The sequence below is a fragment of the Leucoraja erinacea genome, chromosome 5 (genome assembly GCF_028641065.1).
Source record: "Leucoraja erinacea ecotype New England chromosome 5, Leri_hhj_1, whole genome shotgun sequence".
Classification (NCBI taxonomy): Eukaryota; Metazoa; Chordata; class Chondrichthyes; order Rajiformes; family Rajidae; genus Leucoraja; species Leucoraja erinaceus.
Genome location: NC_073381.1, coordinates 33,946,926 through 33,967,566, shown reverse-complemented (window position 1 = coordinate 33,967,566; position 20,641 = coordinate 33,946,926). Strand labels below are relative to the sequence as shown.

The 20,641-nt window shown below is 43.0% G+C and overlaps 1 protein-coding gene across 4 annotated transcripts in view; it reads left to right on the top strand.

The window, feature by feature from the left end:
- The first annotated feature begins 971 nt into the window (after nucleotides 1-971).
- Nucleotides 972-20,641, top strand: part of LOC129697109 (CYFIP-related Rac1 interactor A) — a 179,644-nt gene continuing 159,974 nt past the window's right edge. For 3 of the 4 annotated variants that reach the window (XM_055635337.1, XM_055635335.1, XM_055635339.1), the window contains exon 1: nucleotides 973-1,239. The gene's annotated coding sequence lies outside the window, so the exon portion shown is untranslated. Of the gene's footprint in view, nucleotides 1,240-20,641 lie in introns of all 4 variants that reach the window. The other variant, XM_055635336.1, reaches the window with a different exon arrangement.

The window sequence follows — 20,641 nt, the reverse complement described above, 5'->3', positions numbered from 1 at the left end:
TGTACTGCTCTAATCAGCTTCAGCATCAGGGATGAAACCCACAGCTATGTACCAGAGAGATGATTAATGTGGCTCCAGTACATTGCACATATGGGGCATTTGATAATTAAAACTCTATTCGCTTCGGAGTGGGTGTATGAAACTAAGGTACAAATCAGAGATACAGGTAATAGTATTACTCTGTAAAGAAGATAATGTTTAAACTGCTTTGATATAATTCAGCGATTTTTCTTTTGCTTGAGATTAGCACTTTGCTTAACAATATTGATTGTATTTTATGCACGTGTACTGTATTTATTGTTTCAACCCTGCAGCGGTAATACATAAAGTTTACAATAGCAATCCCATTTTGAGTAAAAGGGGTTTCTTATACTGTATCTTCGGTGGAGAAGTGTTTAACTTGTTAAAAAAAAAACAATGCAGGAGATAAGTATAAAAAATAAAATGCTGTAAACATTCAGCAGGACCGCAGCTGCAGATTGCAAAATGATTACGCTAAAATTTCAGCTCTGTGTCATTTAATCGGAAATGTTTGATTTGTTCGTCTTTTTTTTTAAACGACAGTCTTAGTATTATTCATAAGCCAATTAAATGCAGATTGAGAACAATAAATACTGCGAACCTAAATCATCCTGAAGAAATGTCATTACTGCTCGTGCAGGCTGTTGCCACAAGATGGTGCTGCCAATGAGTCAGCCCTTGTTGGGCAGTTACCCTGAGCAGGATCTTTGCACTTTGCAAAATGAAAAACACTTCCACAAAATGTCAGTGTTGCCTTTTAACATGTCTAGTTTCTGACCTAGTGGGTTGCAGCGGAACATCCGAAAACCAGGAAAAAGGCGAGGGGAGGAGGGGCACTGTTTGGTGCATCCCTCACTACGCCTCCTGAAGTAAGGGGAGGGAGAGCGGGGAGGGAGGGGTGTAGTTTCGGACTCGCTTTGCACATTGCCATTGGACTACAGTTCCCGGGACCGCTCCGGGCTGTCAATCAGCGGCGCGGGCAAGGCAAGGCGAGGCGGGTCCCGGGAGCGGGTTCGCGCACAGCTTCAGCTTGTGGTGTTTTAGCGACTTGGGAGCTGAGCCGGAGCCGGAGCTGGAGCGCTGCACCGTTAGCCGTCACCGCCGCCACCCCCCCCGAGGGAAACTAATGCATGGGGCACGCCAACATATAGCCGACTAAGTGCACGGCACACCTCTGGATTCCACCGGAGACTTCAGGGAGAAATACAACAGATGCAGGTAAGGGGTTTCCCTCTCGTCTCTCCCTATTCCTCTGCTCCATCCCTGGAGTGGGAATGAAAGTGGTGATTATAAGGCGTTGTGTTTGTGTGTGAAGAACCGGTGTAAGCCGCTTTTTTTTTGAGGCTCGCTGGCGGAAAATTTATTGCAGAAATTACTCCGGGGAAAGTACATTAAGTAGGCTTTTTGGCTTGCAGAAGAAGAGATGGCTTCGTGCCAGTTACCCAGTGTAGCTGCGTGGTATTATGCACCCTTTTTTCCCCACCCCCTCCCATGACTCGAGCCTTTACCTAAGTTTACATAACATTAACTTCTGCCCATTTCTTCTGGGTTTGAAATCCGAACAGTGTGATTTAATTCAGGGCGCAGTGTGATTTAATTCAGGGCGCAGTTATGGTCTGCAAGACACTGGCGATGCTGTAGATCTTGGCAGAGAGAGAGAGAGATGGCAGTGTGTTGATCTTGGTTTGCCACAGTGGCATTTCTTGTTGCCTGAAGATGAGCAGAATAGATCAAAGCTGGTTTCCAGTGTTGTTTTATGGGTACACGGATCCTGCAGTGACATTACAATAAACGGATCTGCAAATGGGCTACTGATGGCTCAAATATCTGGGCAAATATAGTTGCGTTGAAACACTTGCCATTGCTTTGCAGATGTTATCATTTGAGGAAATTTGCAGATATATTTGACTGTAATCTGATTGGAATTGCCTTGATTGCCAAATAATTGTGATGTTATTGAGCCCGTGGGTATATACATAGGATCTTCAGTTCTGTGGAGAAGTTATAATTGCGTTTTGGTCAGTGTTACCGAGCTACGCATGGAAATGTAATTGCAAGCAAAAATATTCAGTTACTTGGTGAGGAGAGGAGGTGGAGATGGCATTTCCATTTTGGTTAATTGCAGGTTTCAGCTGTTGTATTTCCACAGATAGTAGTCTGTTGTAAGCCATCCACCCTTACTAAAAGTTTATTTCAGTGTTTAGTTTTTAATGCATTGTTCATAGATTTCCACTAATATCTATGTAGATTTAATACTAATTTGGTATTGTGAAAGAACGCTGCCTTGACAACACTTTCATTTATTCAATTGCTGCGTCCAAATGTTTACTGAAATCTCTTATTGTAACTCTTGTAAATTACCCCATCGCATATCAACTTTTATTACGTGAACACTTCAAATACATTTTAGCTTATTTTATCTTTATTCATTTATCCATATTTAAGCTGTGGACATTCCTGCAATCTAACTGACGCATAATGTCAAACCCATCTATTATTATCTGTATGTCTAAATCTTTTTTTTCTTTAATTCCCTTTCCATTATTTTTTAAATGTTGGCCTTTAACATTTATGCAAAATACATTGTGCTAGCTCATCAGTAATTTTCATGATCCCTGCACTCTCTACTGTACTGAATGAAAGCCATCGAGAATAAGGTTGACCAAGAAGCAGATGACCGAATTATCACTTGGTCATGTCATGTAATTCATGTACCAAGATTATATACCTCAACCTGTTGGTTATCTGTAGACTATTTTTGTAATATTGTTTTAACTTTAATCTTCTACTCAGCCGTCTCAATCCGATTTTACACCAACTCCCACTGACTGCTTAAAGCTTTTTTTATGAACTGCTTTAATTCCTTGTTTTTAAAAAAAAAATCTCTCGGTAACATGGTCCAGCAAGGTAACCTAATTCTCCATCTTTTAAGATGGAGAAGATGGGTGACATAGTGGTGTAGCTAGTAGAGTTGCTGCCTCACAGTGCCAGAGACCTGGGTTTGATCCTGACCTCCGGTGCTGTCTGTATGGAGTTTTCACCTTCTCCCTGTGACTGCATAGGTTTCCTCTAGGTGTTCTTCCACATCCCAAAAATGTGTAGATCTGTTGCTTGGTTGAACTGTAAACAGTCCCTTGTGTGTATGGAGTAAATATGTCTCATTCATTGACCAATTATGTGTGTAGGTGTCAAGTTTTGTTTAATGATACCCCTGTGATATGCTTTGGTCTATCTAACCACAAATACATTATGTAAATAAACGTTGTTGTTGTTGTAGTTTCTTGGTACATATTGGGAGCTTTGTTTGTTTAGCTGAAAATATTATTTGCGTACTAATGATTCATGGAGATAAACCATCACTCCTAGTTCGGTTGGGTTCTTATAATGACATCAATGTGAGATACATGAGAAATTGCTTCCTATAAATATATGTGGATTTTCTTGTTTGTATTATACTCGTAAAAATGTCCAGCATCTTACATCTTTTTTATTACTTGTTAAAATAATTAAAATGTTGGCATATACATCAACATACAGTGCTGCAATATTTAAAGTTTAACTTGAATAATTAACTTATGTAATAATACACCAAAAAAAAAAAATATCTTTCAGGTGCAGTAAATCTGAGCTTGCTGCTTGATTCTACAACATCCTATTTGCTGGTGATAGGATATTAAATCCTCTGTCCCTGCACTGAAAAGTATATATTATGTAAGCAATGGACATGCGTTTAAACCAGATTATGTTGTTGAAGTATGCAGTGCGTGCTAATTGTATGGTTCATTTTTATAGTGGTAGTTTTGGATTACATATTTAATTTCAGGAAATGTATTAAAGTGAATGGATTGGACCAGTTCATGTTGTTAATAAATATTCTGTGAAGTCTGTAACACGTTAAAATTTTAAGAGAAAAATGACCTTCATATTTTCATTTTGACACATTTCCAGCAGATATTTGCCTCATGGTGACTATTTATCTCGACTGCATCGTCAGTCAGTGAGCCGGAAGTTAATTCAAACATCTTTCTTTTTGCCGTAACATTAGTTTCCAAGCCGCAGTACAATGCATGTTGCCATTGTGTTCATATGGATAGTGGAAACAATGAAGCAGGTTAGAGAAATTATCAACTGCACTGATAATTTTTGAAGCTATTCTGGAATTTTACATGTTTTTAGTGATTTTCTTAAACTAAAATTCATATTATTTAACTTATTCCACATTGCTGCGTAACTCATTTCTCTCATTATCGAACCATCCGCTCGAACCACAAACGGTGTCAGCTTACTGTCTCTATCTTCCCAGATCAAGTAAGTGTTTGAATAAAAGTAATTGATTTAAAAAAGTTCAGGCATATCCTGGGGTCTGAGTAGATATGTAAAGAAAAACTGAGGATGAAGTTTTAATGCTTTGAACCAATTCCTACCACAGTCCAAGTTCACAGTACTGGATTCATAATTGAATGAGTGTTGGTGGAATAAAGGATTTCCTTTGCCCCTCAGTAGTAAATCAGGTAATGTACATAATATCCCAATCTACCTTGAGTCAACCTTGATACTTGGTTCTTGATATAAGATTTTATAAAACTATCCCATGTTAGGAAGCATCATGTTCCACATAATCTTTCATTTCAAGAATCTACTGATCAATAGACAATCGGTGCAGGAGTTTTGGCCCTTCGAGCCAGCACCGCCATTCAATGTGATCATAGAAACATAGAAAATAGGTGCAGGAGTGGGCCATTCGGCCCTTCGAGCCTGCACCGCCATTCAATGTGATCATAGAAACATAGAAAATAGGTGCAGGAGTGGGCCATTCGGCCCTTCGAGCCTGCACCGCCATTCAATATGATCATGGCTGATCATCCAACTCGGTATCCTGTACCTGCCTTCTCTCCATACCCCCTGATCCCTTTAGCCACAAGGGCCACATCTAACTCCCTCTTAAATATAGCCAATGAACTGGCCTCAACTACCTTCTGTGGCAGAGAGTTCCAGAGATTCACCACTCTCTGTGTGAAAAATGTTTTCCTCATCTCGGTCCTAAAAGATTTCCCCCTTATCCTTAAACTATGACCCCTTGTTCTGGACTTCCCCAACATCGGGAACAATCTTCCTGCATCTAGCCTGTCCAACCCCTTAAGAATTTTGTACGTTTCTATAAGATCCCCCCTCAATCTTCTAAATTCTAGCGAGCACAAACTGAGTCTATCCAGTCTTTCTTCATATGAAAGTCCTGACACCCCAGGAATCAGTCTGGTGAACCTTCTCTGTACTCACTCTATGGCAAGAATGTCCTTTTAACAACTGATCATGACTGATCAGTTGTTAAAATCTAGTCTCTTAAAAAGCTGGTGGCAGAGCGTTTAATACATTATCCAGCATTTCCTCTGGATTATAATGCTGTGAACATGAAATATCCTAATCTCAGAAAGTTGATACTGGAAACCTGAAATAAAGAACATAAAATGCTCCATAATCATCAGTATGTGAGCTTCATGTGTGGAATGATATAAATAAAAGTCAGCATTTCCATTACATTTTTCCTTTCCCTTTGCTCTCCTTATTTTGTTTGAAACTTTATTTTTAGTTTTGAGCTAGCAGTGCAAGTTAACATTATTTCCTTCTTTATGTTTGGTCATTTTCCAGTTTTGATAATTTCATTCTGTTCTCGCTGTTCATTATATGGAAGTTTATATCTGAGGAAGGATGTGCTGGCATTGGAGAGAGCCCAGAGGAGGTTTATGAGAATGATCCCAGGGATGATTGGGTTAACATATGATAAGCGTTTAACTGCACTGGGCCTGTACTCACTACAGTTTAGAAGAATGAGGGGGGACCTCGTTGAAACTTACCGAATGGTGAAAGGCCTGGATAGAGTGGATGTGGCAAGGACGTTTCCACTAGAGGGAGAGTCTCGGACCAGAGACCATAGCCTCAGAATGAAAGGACGTACCTTTAGGAAGGAGATGAGGAGGAATTTCTTTAGTCGGAGTGAGATGAGTTTGGAATTCATTGTTACAGAAAGCTATGGAGGCCAAATCAATGTATATTTTTAAGGCAAAGATAGATAGATTCTTGATTGGTACGGGTGTCGGGGGTTATGGGGAAAAGGCGGGGCAATGGAGTTGAGAGGGAGAGATAAATAAGCTGTGATTGAATGGTGGAGTAGAAACTGATGGGTCGAATTGTCTACTTCTGCTCCTACAACTTATTAACTGGCTGTTTATTTATGCTTGGTTTTGGTCATGCATTGAAGGTATCAATCCCTTAATGTCTTATATTGTGTATAGTGCCTTGAACACCTTTCAAGTTGTCTTTGTTCCGATGTGAGGACTGTCTACTTGACTGCGAAGGTCATCACAGGGCTCTCGCTTAACTTTTTTCCCCTGTTGCCAGCCCGGGCAACCTTTGCAGCTTTTTAGGTTGCCAAATGACAGTTTAGGTGATCTTTTAAGATGACTTGCATGACGTGTGCGATAATCTGCTCGGACGAAATGCGTAGTTACCAGTCGGAATTATGCTCAATGAAACATTCACATATTATTTCTGCTTCAAATGAAGTCGCAAACTAAACAAATTCACCAATCAAGACATGATATATACCACAATGACATGCAGCAAAATTATAATACAGTATCTCAACTCTTTTTTACACACTGCAATTAATGCAATTTCTATTATTTCTTTCCACTTTCAAACAAAAAAGTGGTTGGATTATTCAGCGTATGATCAACTTGTGTCAATAAATCTTGGACCATGGTAACATACGCACACTGCAGATTTATTGACACGTTGATCATACGCTGAATAATCCAACCACGTTTTTGTTTGAAAGTGGAAAGAAATAATAGAAATTGCATTAATTGCAATATGTAAAAAAGAGTTGAGATACTGTATTATAATTTTGCTGATGATGGAAGCATGTTTTCTGTGAAGGACTGAAAATTACCATGACATGGCCATAGCATGTGTCGTTATTGCTATTGGTACAGAAACACTCTCGCTTCCCACATAATTTATCCACAACAAGATATACAGGTTGCAAGGCATTTTATGATAATAGCTGTTAAAACTGACTACCCATCTGACAGGTTAAACATTACAGTAACTAACAAGAAATGGCCAAAGGACATAAATGCGGCAAATATTCTTTTGGTAATATATTTAAAGGTGTCAAGACGCCACATTACTGGACATTCAGATTAGATGTATGTGTTGTGAACAGCAATGAAGATACCCAGTTTGTAAGCACCAAATTAAAAAAAAATTGTTGATAAATGCTTTTTCAATCATTCCCACCAGAATTAACGTTAAAATTTCAACTGAAATATCTCCTGACTAAATTTGTGATGTATATGACCGACCGTAGAGGTAAAATCTGGATAAATCCAACGTGTAGTTGTGAATGTTGCTCATCAAAATAACAGTACAGGTGCACAACCTTTTATCCGGAGTTCCGCAAACCGAAAAACTCCGAAAACCGGCCATTTTTACCAAAGATCTTTGATTTTTACCAGGATGTCGTCTGCACACCAAAGCTCGCGTTTGGCGCCAAACTTGACCCGAAACGACCCATGGTCAACCCAGGTCTGTATTACTGTAGCGGCTGCCTCTCCCCGGAGATTGGGGAGACACTTAAACATCTGTAAATCATTGCTTAAATGTTAGTCAGTTATTTTCGAGGGCTTTTATGTGATGGGGGGGGGGGGGGGGGGGGGGTGAAGGGGGAAACTTTAATTCTTAGTCCCCTATCTGGTCGGAGAGGCGGGGAGCGGTCAATGCCTTACCAGGACGCCGTGCAGTAAGCTCCGCAGCGCTGTGGCCGCCAACTCCCAGCTGGGGCTGCGGGCGTCCGGCCGCGGGCGGCGCCGGTTGGAGCTCCGACCCCGGCAACTCTACTCCTGGCTGCGCGGCGCTCCAAATCCAGCGCGGCCGGAAGCCCGCAGCCCCAGCTCCGTGATGTTGTGTGTTGGCGGCCACAGCGCTCCGGAGCTTACCGCACGGCGACCCGGTAAGGCATAGCCCGCTCCCCGCTGGTATCCCAGCGCTGCGACGCCGCCGACTCCCAACATCACGGAGCTGGGGCTGCGGGCCGGGCGGTGCTGGTTTTGGTGCGCCGCACAGCCAGGAGTAGAGTTGCCGGGGTCGGAGCTCCAACCGGCGCTGCCCGCAGCCCCAGCTGGGAGTTGGCAGCCACAGCGCTGCGGAGCTTGCTGCACGGCGACCCGGTAAGGCATTGCCCGCTCCCCGCCTCTCCGACCAGGTAGGGGACTAAGAATTAAAGTTTCCCCCTTCACCCCCCACATAAAATTCCTCCAAACTAACTGACTAACATTTATGCAATAATTTACAATGATTCCCCGGTCTCCGGGGAGGAGGCAGCGGCTCCAGACTCCAGCCGCCCGCGCTACCTACCTAATCTACGCTAAAAATCTTCCATTCGGAAATCCGACAAGTGTCTGGTCCCAAGGCTTTCGGATAAAAGGTTGTGCACCTGTACTGATACTCCATATTAAGAGCATTGATTTGCCGTTAAAATGAATTCTGTAATAAGATACAAGATAGATTTATTCATCACATGTGCCAGATGGCACAGTGAAATGAAATTCCCATGCAATTTAAAAAAAAGGGACACAACACACTATAGGGTTTGACATAAAACATCCCCACACAGCAGAATCAAAGTTTCCCACTGTGTGGGAAGGCACCAAAGTCAGTCTCTTCCTCCATTGTTCCCCGTGGTCAGGGCCTCCCCGTGCCTTCCGCAGTTGCCACTACGGGCGGCCCGATGTTCAGGACCGCTCGCCGGGGTGTTGTAAGTTCGACGTCGGGGCTGCGGGACGTCCTCAGCGGCGTGGACACCAGAGTCGGCCCCCTCCTACCGGAGTCGGCGGCTTCCAAAGTTTGCAGGCCGCGCCGGGTGGAGACTGCTGCTGGAGACCCTCTACAAGGCGCCCCAGGACTCCACAATGTTGTTCAGCGCCGCCCGCATTGGAAGCTCTCCGCACCAGAGCTCCACGATGTTGGAGCAATGGCCCAACGCTCCGGAGCTCCAAACGGCAACCCAGGTAGGCATCGCCCGCTCCGCGGTGACTCCAGCGCTGCGCCGCCGCTGTAGCAGCCCTGGTCCGGTTCCCGGTCCCCGGCAGGAAAGGCCGCTCCGATCCAGCTGGTAGGCCGTGAGGTGGGGGGGGGGGCGAGGACGCGACTCGGAGAAATAGTCGCGTCCCAGCCAGGAAGAGACTGGGAAACGGTTCCCCCCTTACCCTGCCCCCCTCCCCCACATAGAAAAGTTAAAGTTTCCCCCTAAAACAGACTTTGGACTAACTAAAAATAAAAATAAAAGATAGAAATAACAGACAGGCTGTACGTAGAGGCTGCTGCCACGTGTTCACAATTTAATTAATCCATCTTTGTGGATTAAAACAAATAATAACATTGGGAATTAAAACATATTTGATTGCATTCCGTTATCAAACATAGTCAATGTTGGCTCTGAAGACATTTCTAGCACAATAGGGTCGGGAGGGGGATGTGAATCAGTGCAGGATGGATAGATGGCGGTTGGGGGGGGGGGGGGGGGGCGGAGGGAGGAGGAGGAGATGGACCTGCCGTTGCTGACGCTGCCCGTCATTCGCTGCAACCCTCCGTCACGCCACACTTTGCATCTTTCCCACGCATTACAGCCGTCGCCGAGACAAAACGTCACGTTCCTTTTCTCCAGATATGCTGCCTGACCTGCTGAGTTACTCCAGTTTTTTGTGACTATCTTCCGTATAAACCAGAATCTGCGTGCCAAGCTGGGCAAAATGAGTCGGCGTTTAGGTTGCCCGGCAGCACTTTGGGTGGTCAGTGGCACCCGGGCAACCGCTAATTTCGAGCCCTGCATCACAGATAACTACAAACCTTTCTGAATTCAACTTCCATTTCTGTAACCTGCAGCAAAGGTTGCTGAATTTGATCTTTCCCTCAATTTCTGAGATGGTGGAATTGTATAGCCATGATTGCTCCACCAACTAGGTTCAATTAACTTGGCACAACCAGAGATCGTCTTGGGGGTCTTACAAGGATTTTATGGTTTGGCAGATCATTGCATTAACATTTTGAACCATCTAAGACATTTGTGTTTGCCCTTGTTGCTCAAGCTGAATGTTTCCAGTGTTATTAACATGCTACGTGTAACTTGTTCAAGTATCATTGAATTTTCCATGTTGCATGTTTGTTAATTAGTGGTACTTTCAACTTTGAAAATTCATATTTTGAAATTTGAGCCTTGCTGGCAAGGTCGGCATTTGTGAATGATCACTAATTATCCTTGAAATTACAATGCCGTAGTTTGGTAGTCATTCGTATTAAGAATGCGTCTAATAAAATGGCCTTGAAACACATCATAATCTCTGAGCCTGGCTGTTAATTTTGTCCTGACTGTACTTGGAGTGAAAAGCTAGATCTGGCCACAACCGGTCTGGGGGTGGGTGCGTGCAACCCCTTCTGTCTGGACTGGCTGTTCACCACACCAGATGTTCTTGCTGTGGGTTAGCCATCAATCCAGGGGAATTCCTGAGAGAGACCCAACTCATTTAACGAAGCAGCTTACAACATCAATAGAGGAAGTGCTGGGACGAGGAGGAGCACTGCGGAGGCAGCAGCTGTAACACGAGGCACGATCGACTGTCCACCCCCCCCCCCCCCCCCCCCCCCCCCCCCCCCCCCCCCGCATCTGCCCCAACCCTGGCATGCACCTAACACCAGTCCCTATGTTTGAACTCATAGTGTCGAGGACCAGGGACCATGTTGAATATGGTTCAAATGTCTGATCTTGCATAAATATGTAGGTGTTTATCCAGTTCCAGACCCAGGTATACTGAGCTATGTGTATAGAACTACTGCAGAAAGATGGTGCTGTATTGGTGGGTACAGAACTGTCAATTTATTGTGTGCTATAGCACTTGGACCACAGTAACACATGGGTCAATCACAGAATAACATTGGGGTACAGCGCTGGTGAACACAGGTCTGTCATTTGATAACGGATATAGTTCTTCTGGAAAAGGGTATATAGCTGAAACACTAGGGTGCAGAAACAGTGGGCACAGGTCTGACACTATCACAGGGGAACGGTGCTGGTGGGCACAGGTGTGTCATTTGATGATGGACATAGTACTAGTGGGTATGGGTCTATCAGTGAAACACTAGGGTGTAGAACAAGTGGCCACAGGTCTGACACTATCACAGGGGAACGGTGCTGGTGGGCACAGGTGTGTCATTTAATAATGGATATAGTGGTAGTGTGCACAAATCTAGCATTGAAACAATGGGGTACAGAGCTGGTCAGCACAGGTCTATCACTGTGTAACATAGGGGCACTGAGCTGATGGGCATGCATCTATCATTAAAATACCAGGGTTCAGTACTGGTGGGTGTAGGTCTATCATTATATAACACGGGTACAAATCCAGTACAGGACTATCTCTGTACAAGACTGGGGTGCAGCACTGACGGGCACAGGCCTATTGCTGTATTAGATGAAGTACAGTACTGAAATAGTTCTGACGCCATGTAACATTAAGGTGTAGTGGTGGTGAAGATGGGTCTGATATATGTATATGATTGGGTTACAGTACTGGTGGGCATAGGTCTGTCTTTGTATAAGACTGGAGTATGGTACAGGCAGACATGGGTTTATCACTGTATACAAGGTAGGCAAGGGTCTACTGCTATATAACATTAGGATACAGTACTAGTGCGATTTGGTCTTTTACTGTGTGACACTGGGGTACTTCACTGATGGGCGCAGATCGATCATGGGTACAATACTGGTGGGCACAGGTTTATCACTGGCTGACACTGGGCTACACTCATGGGCCCAAGTCTCTCACTGAAGAGCAATAAGCTATATATATAAATATAGATATATCTATCTATGTATCTATCTATAGATAGATAGATAGTTCTGGTGGATATGTGACCATCACTGTACAATGAGTACACTACTGATGGGCACAGCTCTACCACTGTTTTACACTGCACTGGGCATGTGTCAATGTCTGTACCACATTAGATGGTCGTCATGGGTCTATCGCTGTATGACAAGGGTACAGTACTCATTTGCAGGGGTCTATCTATAATACTAGGATACAGTACTAACAGGCCTGGGTCTCTCACTGTTTAATACTATGGTACAGAACTAGTGATCACTGCATAACACTGGGGTTGAGTACTGGTCTGTCACTGCATAATACCAGAGTACAATACTGCTGGGCTATAATAGTATGCTACAGTACTGATGGGCATGGGTCTATCTTTGTTCAACATTAGGGTACTGTCTTGGTTGTCAATGTTCTGTCACGATCACTTGAGTACACTATGGTGCACTGCTCAAAACTGGCATCCAGTGCTGATAGGCATGGGTCTATCGCTGCACAACATTAGGTGGAGTACTTGTTGGCATTGGTCTATCAATATATAACACAACTACAGTACTGGTGGTCAAGGTTCTGTCACTATGTTGCACTGACACTGGGGTACATTACTTGTGAACCCAAGTCCATAGCTATATTCAAATTGGGGCACTGGTGTATTATTGTGTAACAATAGGTTACATGACTAATGGGCATCTGTATAACAGGGACAATACTGGTGGGCATGGGTCTATTGCCACCATAACTAGAACACAGTACCGTGTGTGTGGCTGTAATTATGTCTAACACTAGTGTATATTGGAGGTGCAGACCTTCCACATTAGAACATCATGGGTGAAGTGTTGGTGGGTGAAGGTCTGGTATTGTTGAGTGGAGCAACAAGGGGCTTGCAAGTGGAAGGTCTTGGCCTCCAGCATTTGCCTCTTTTAATTTGACTATAAATATCTGTATGTACTGTTAAAACAAAATATGTTTCTTGTGCGTAGACCTTGCTTTGTAATTTTTTTTTCTCTATTGAAGACTATCGCTTATTTTGCAAGTGGACAGTCCCGAGAAATTGTAATCACAATGGCAGAAGAATAGTTCAACCTATTGCACTCACTTTTGTCCAATTTTGAAGTTCATCGAAGATATTTCTGTACTTTTGTTTAATAGAAAATTTGCACGATGCCACCATTAGGCAAGGCAGCCAATCTACAAGAATGGCGTGGGTGAAGAACTTTAATATAGCTTGTTCTGACCTATAGACTCCATTATATCTATGAGTCAAAAAACAATCAAATATGGAATATATTGGCGGGACGTATGTACACCTATTACATATGTTTGATATATTTTAACTTTCTATTTGGTTGCATTATGTTAATAGAGAGGTCAACCTGAAATGTAAAATGTTTTTCTCTCCACAATGTTTTTTCAACACTGGTTTATATTTTCTGTTGCCTGCATCTACTGCATTTTCCTTTGGCATTCTTTTTTTTCCCTCTGCGAATGAACATTTTTTTCAGTGTTGTTATTTTTTTTGTTTGAGACATTGATGCCATTATGAAGTATAAATTCCAGAAGATTAGTCGAGCATGATTTCCCTTTCGTAAATCCATGCTGACTCAGACCGATCCTGTTACTGCTACCCAAATGTGCTGCTATTTCATCTTTTATAATTGACTCCAGCATCTTCCCCACCACTGATGTCAGGCTAACTGGTCTATAATTCCCTGTTTTCTCTCCCTCCTTTCTTAAAAAGTGGGATAACGTTAGCTACCCTATAATCCACAGGAACTGATCCAGAATCTATAGAACATTGGAAAATGATCACCAATGCGTCCACGATTTCTAGAGCCAATAGACAATAGGTGCAGGAGTAGGCCATTCGGCCCTTCGAGCCAGCACCGCCATTCAATGTGATCATGGCTGATCATCCCCAATCAGTACCACGTTCCTGTCTTCTCCTGATATCCCTTGACTCCGCTATTTTTAAGAGCCCTGTCTAGCTCTCTCTTGAAAGCATCCAGAGAACCTGCCTCCACCGCCCTCTGAAGCAGAGAATTCCACAGACTCGCCACTCTCTGTGAGAAAAAGTGTTTCCTCGTCTCCGTTCTAAATGGCTTACTCCTTATTCTTAAACTGTGGCCCATGGTTTTGGACTCTCCCAACATTGTGAACATGTTTCCTGCCTCTAGCGTGTCCAGACCCTTAACAATCATATGTTTCAATGAGATTCCTTCTCATCCTTCTAAACTCCAGAGTGCACAAGCCCAGCTGCTCCATTCTCACAGCATATGACAGTCCAGCCATCCCGGGAATTAACCGTGTAAACCTATGCTGCACTCCCTCAATAGCAAGAATGTCATTCCTCAAATTAGGGGACCAAAACTGCACACAATACTGCAGGTGTGGTCTCACTAGGGCTCTGTACAACTGCAGAAGGACCTCTTTGCTCCTATATTCGATTCTTCTTGTTATAAAGGCCAACATGCCATTCGCTTTCTTCACTGCCTGCTGTACCTGCATGCTTACTTTCATAGTTACATAATTCAGACTGATGTACAAGGACCCCCAGATCCCGTTGTACTTCCCCTTTTCCCAACTTGACGCCATTTAGATAGTAATCTGCCTTCCTGTTTTTGCTACCAAAGTGGATAACTTCACATTTATCCACATTAAACTTAATCTGCCATGCATCTGCCCACTCCCCCAACCTGTCCAAGTCACCCTGCATTCTCATTGCATCCTCCTCACAGTTCACACCCAGCTTTGTGTCATCTGCAAATTTGCTAATGTTACTTTGAATCCCTTCATCCATCCAAATCATTGATGTATATTGTAAATAGCTGCAGTCCCAGCACTGAGCCTTGCGGTACCCCATCAGTCACTGCCAGACATTCTGAAAGGGACCCGTTAATCCCTACTCTTTGTTTCCTGTCTGCCAACCACTTCTCTATCCATGTCAGCACTCTATGCCCAATACTATGTGCCCTAATTTTGCCCACTAATCTCCTATGTGGGACCTTATCAAATGCTTTCTGAAAGTCCAGGTATACTACATGCACTGGCTCTCCCTTGCCCATTTTCCTAGTTACATCTTCAAAAAATTCCAGTAGATTAGTCAAGCATGATTTCCCCTTCGCAAATCCATGCTGACTCGGACCGATCCTGTTACTGCTATCCAAACGTTCGGCTATCTCATCTTTTATACTTTTCCTTAAGTACCCTGGGATGCAGACCATCAGGCCCTGGGGATTTATCAGCCTTCATTCCCATCAGTCTTCCCAACACCATTTCCTGCCTAATGTGAATGTGAAGATCAGTGAAGCAGCTGTGGACAATATCAGACCAATTCATTTTCCTTCAACACTGTCAAATATTTAAATTGATTCCTTTGTAAATTTAAGGTTAATTTGCCCAGGCTATTAAAAAGCAGTTCGCATGATTGCAAATGGAAAAGATGGTCTGTCTAGTTGCTCAGACTTCTTAGAAAAACTGCTATCCCAACTTCTTAGAAAAACTGCTATCCCAAATGCATTCTGCAAAACTCTTAATTGTACCTTTATCATTAAAAGGTTCTCTGCATTAAATGAGCATCTTGTTCACATTCCATTTGCCTTCATAATTACTGGCTGTACCTGCATGTTAAAGGGCCTGACCCACTGTACGAGGTAATTCAAGAGTTCTCCCGAGTTCTCCCCTGATTCGAGCACGTGTAATGTACGTAGCGGGTACGCAGGGGCTCGTACGAGTAAAAAGTAAAACATTTTTTCATCACAAGTATTTTTTTTTACTCGTGGACATTTTTCAGTGTTGAAAAAATGTCACGAGTTTACCGGATTTCCCGAGTACCTACCGTTACTCGTATGTGCCGCTACGTGACATCCACGAGATCCTACGTACCCGCTACGTACATTACACAAGCTCGCATCAGGGGAGAACTCAGGAGAACTCTTGAATTACCTCGTACAGTGGGACAGGCCCTTAACTTTCTAGTCAGTGTATGAGAGCACTTGGATATCGCTGCACTGCCATGTGCTCCAGGTTCTCCATTTAAAAAATATTGTTGCTTTTCTATTCTCTCTACCAAAGTGAATAACTTCAAACTTCCCCATATTGTACACCAGCTGCCAATTTTTGCTCAAGCAGCCTATGTCCCTTTTGCTTCCTCACAACTTGTCAGGAAATTTTGACAACAATGCACGCAGTCCTTCCATGCATAACGTTAATGTAGGTTGTAAGTAGTTGAGGCCCCAGCTTTGGTCCCTGTGGTATCCCATTAGTTACAGCTTGTCAGACTGAAAATTACTCATTTATCCTGACCCTCTGTTTTCTGTTGGTTGGCTTGCCCATTAAACGTGCTAATGTATTAACCCAATACTTTTTATTTGGTGCTTTTTATAAATGCTTTAGGGAAATGCAATTGCTATTTATCTGCTGCTTCCCCTTTACCAACCCTGCTTATTGTATCCTCAATGAACAAATATGTTTGTCAAACACCATTTTCCTTTTATCAAACCACGTTGACTTCACTTTAGCATATTGTGATTGATTATTTCAATTCCCTGCTGCTGCTGCTGCTTCCTTAATAATGAACTTCAATATTTTCTCACTCCCCAGGCTAACTAACTAACCTAACATTTCCTGCTTTCTGTCTCCCTGCACAAAAATCCAACTTCAAATTTAGGGCTGACTTCAGAAACATTCTCTCAAATTGTTACCAGTATGAAAAATTGCACTTCTACACAGGATAGCGAAGCAGTGGGTTTTGGCATCTTTTAAGTACCATTGGGCAAGATCACTTTGACTGACGATCAACAATCCTGGTAGGAAACACAGTGATCAGCTGTCGGTATCCCCGCACGTTTTGGACTTCCATATGTGCTTTGGTCTGGCAGTGCAGTAGTGACTCATTGAGGGCGAGAAAGTGAAACTTTACACCTGGCTCTCAGCATCTCGCCAGTTCAGTACAGTTTAATTTATTGTCACAAGTACCAAGGTACAGCGAAAGGCTTTTGTCGCCTGCTATCCCGTCAACGGAAAAACAATACACGAATACAATCGAGCCATTACAGTGTATCGATAGATGATAAGGGAATAACGTTTAGTGCAAGGTTACGCCAGCAAAGTCCGATAAAGGATAGTCCAGGCACGTGAGTAGCAACTTAACAAGGATTATTGACCCATTGGACAGAAGGATTTGATCCACTCATTTTATTATTTTTAATTATTTGGTATTACCTTAATGACTTTTTTTTAATTTTTATTTATTTTTTACAATTCTTAGTTATTTTTAGACTATGTCCAAATAGTGGGTCTGACCAGAGTGTCTTGGATGGCCGGTGACCTACCCAAAAAGGAGTGGATGCCTGCTCTTTTTACTCTGCCAGTTTTACTCTGCCATTTGTCCATTAGCTGAGAGCATCCAGCTCACCAGTCCTGTGCTAATAAACAAAAAAGTAGACTAAGCGCAGGATTATCAGAGAATTGGGCATCCGTGATTGATGGGTTGGCTAAAATGTGACGGAAGGCTTCCATAATTATATTATGATATTTTGTGGTAAGATTATCCCGAGGAGCCGCATGCGTGGTGGGAGTGTTGGGGAGGTGCGTGCGTGGCGGGAGTGTCCTGGGGAGCCACGGGTGCTCGATCCACCCGCCGAACAACTGCACTGTCGAAGACCGGGATGTGGTGAAGCCGGACGGCGAGGCCTCACTGGGCTAAAGGAGCCTCAGGGGTGGCGGTGATGGGAGACTCAGTGGAGGCAGCGTGGGCCTCAGTTGCAGTGGGGTCTTGGTGGTGGTAGCGTGGGCATCGGTGGGGCCTCGCGGTCGATGAGCGTGGGGAGAGGCGGGGAAGACAATGGAGACCGGGCGTGGGGGGGCGCCTTGCGGCATGGTGATAGAACAAAGGGGGACCCGGTATGGGGGAGGAGGCACTCTAGTTCAGAATCCTCTGCCCAGGGGATCAGTCTGTATTTGTTCTGGTGAAGGCGCTGTGCACACGGCAGCCAGCCAACAGTCGTTTGTCTTTTTTTGTTTTCACTTTTAATTTCAAGTTTTTGTGTAGCTTGTGTGTTGTGACTGTCGGCAGACCAATTTCCCTCCGGGGATGAATAAAGTTTTATCTGATTGTATCAATTGTATGCAGTGTTTCAAATGGGTGGGGCATCACATTTTACAAAATGGAATGCAAACTTCAGTCTTATTAATATTGATAATTGTAGTATTTTGGCATTCATGCCTGGTGGAAATCAAAAGATGGCCAGGTCTGCATTGTTTGATGAGCTGGTTTACAACTGAGTTGGTAGTGGTGTGGAAACAATATTTTATTAGACAGGAAAGTGAAAGGTTGCTGTATTTTTTTGAACTATTTTATTCTGTAGTATAACATTGCAACTGTCAGAATTGCAGGAAGTATTACATGAATAGTTGAAAACTAAATTTATAACTGACTTGCATTTCTGTATGTGCTTGTTTTGAAATTGTGGGCTCAATTAGAGCGCTTGAGAAAGTAGAAGAAAGGCCTTGATTTGAATTAACGTTGTAATGCTACCCGCACGAGGAGGGGAAGTGGCATGGCTAATATTCGGGGATGTGGAGAATCGAGGTGAACTGCATGAAGTGGCAAGAAATTGTTTGTAGCAAGTGAGTAGTGCAGCTGTGGATAGCGTGGTGCAGATGTGTCAGTAGAAATTATTCACCCGAAGCGTTAATTCTGCTTCTCTGCAAAGTTATTCACGTGGATGCGGGTCTCCCAGACTTGCACAATTGACTCTGGAAAACAGGTTATCATTATCTGAGATGGCTTGCTTCCCAAAAAGCCCTCTAGAATACCATCATGTATACCAACTTTTGACTGACCGTTTGACATAATTGAACTGTGTAAAATTGCTGTCTTTGGCTCAGACATATGGACTGAATTTGCCAGAAAATGTATGTCAATTTCAGTCTCTGTACATTTGCAGCAGTACTGTAAGCATTAGTGCCGAATAACATTGGTCTTGAAATTTCTATAAATGAAATGTCAGGTTTTTTTTTAACATTTAATTATCGGAGATTTACAAAAATTATGTACTTTAATTAATTTTGCTTTTGTTGCTCCTTTCTTTTATCTCAGTTGCTTAACTTTGTATTTCCCCCTTTCTCCACACCAGCTTTCAGTACCTGATTTGATGTGGACTCCAGTTAGCATCTCCAATTTCATAGTCTTGTTGGTCATGGGTGTGTCTTTGATATGACTGGATCAAGAACGGCACACTTGCTTTCTGTGGTCACGCAGATCTCGCCTGTGCTTTGCCATTGGGCTTTCTCCATTTTACTGTAAGCTTCTTTGTAAGAATCTCCTGGAAAGGCTCCAGGCAATATAATGAATGACAGGAATATTTTGTTTAGCATTGAGAAAAATGTCTAGTCAGTGGCATATTGGGGAAAGTTGCTCGCTATCAACATAATAGGTAGATGGAGGCATAATTGAGTCCTGGGTCTGATGAAGGTAGTTGGGACAATAGGGACATGGTAAGATTCTGGTTAAGTAACTGGACTAACGAAAAGGGTTTTATAGTCTGTACTTAAAACATTTTAGCTGAATTGGCACTGATCTTTCAATGTTATGTTTGTGCAGTGAAATCGTAAATGACCAATAAATAAGCTCTTGTAAATGGGTACAAGGCTATGCTCCAGTTTTTCCTGGGAACATTTAAAGACTGGAAAAGGTGTTTTTGTCCCCCAAGTTTCAAGGCCTGGTGTACTTGAAAGGCAGCCACAGTGTGAGTGGCTTCAGGCGTCTGTAGTCTGTTTGCAAATTTGTTTTGATGTGAGCACTCTGGTAAATGCTGGATTTTTTCCACTGTTATGGGCTGGGCTTTAGTATGAAGGCAGCTTAGAGGGTGATGGCTAGTTTCTCTGCAAGCTTGCATTCGGTCCAAGTATTACTGTCCGTTTCCTTTCTGATTTGGATTCATTTGGTAACGATTCAGCAGTTGTCAACACATATGTACTGAACTTTATTTTTCAAATAAAAAGGAAATGTTAAATCTGAACCCGTGTCAGTTCCTTGACTGATTTCCTTTATGTAATGAAAGTGTTTGATTATATTCTTTGTGTTTTGGCGTTTCTTCTTTCACAGTGCCTTTGCCTGAGCTAGCTACCCTAGCCTGTTATGGGTATATATGTGTTACTTCCTTGTCTGATGACTGAAAGATGGCCTGTATTCTCACTAGTTTAAAAAAAACAAAGGTGCTTTGTAGTTGGAATACAGATTTTGATGCTTTTGAGGTGAAAGTATCATTTAGATAAATTATACAAATTTGGAAAATTGTTTGCATTATAAAAATAAAAATATTCCAGCTTTGAAGAAAAGGCCAAAAGAGTTAAACATTTAAAAGCTCATTTCATTATCTCAAGTCCTAATGTGCACTGTAGCCTGTCAAGTTGCCATTGTAATGTAGGAAATGCAGCAGATAATTTGCCAACAAAAAAATGTCCCTCAAAAAAAGCATCTGATAATAACTAGACAAAGAGTTTTGTTTTTCTTCTTTGGGTGGGTGTTAGGGTTGGAGCGAGAGGGCCTGGGAAGGGTGGGAGGAGTTGAGGGGCAGATGGGAGTTCAGAAGGAGAAGAAAAGCTGGGACTAGGGGATCAAAGGTAAAAAAGATTATGGTGTGTTAGGGGGTGCTAAGGAATGTCATGGGCATTGTGGAGGGAGGGGGGGG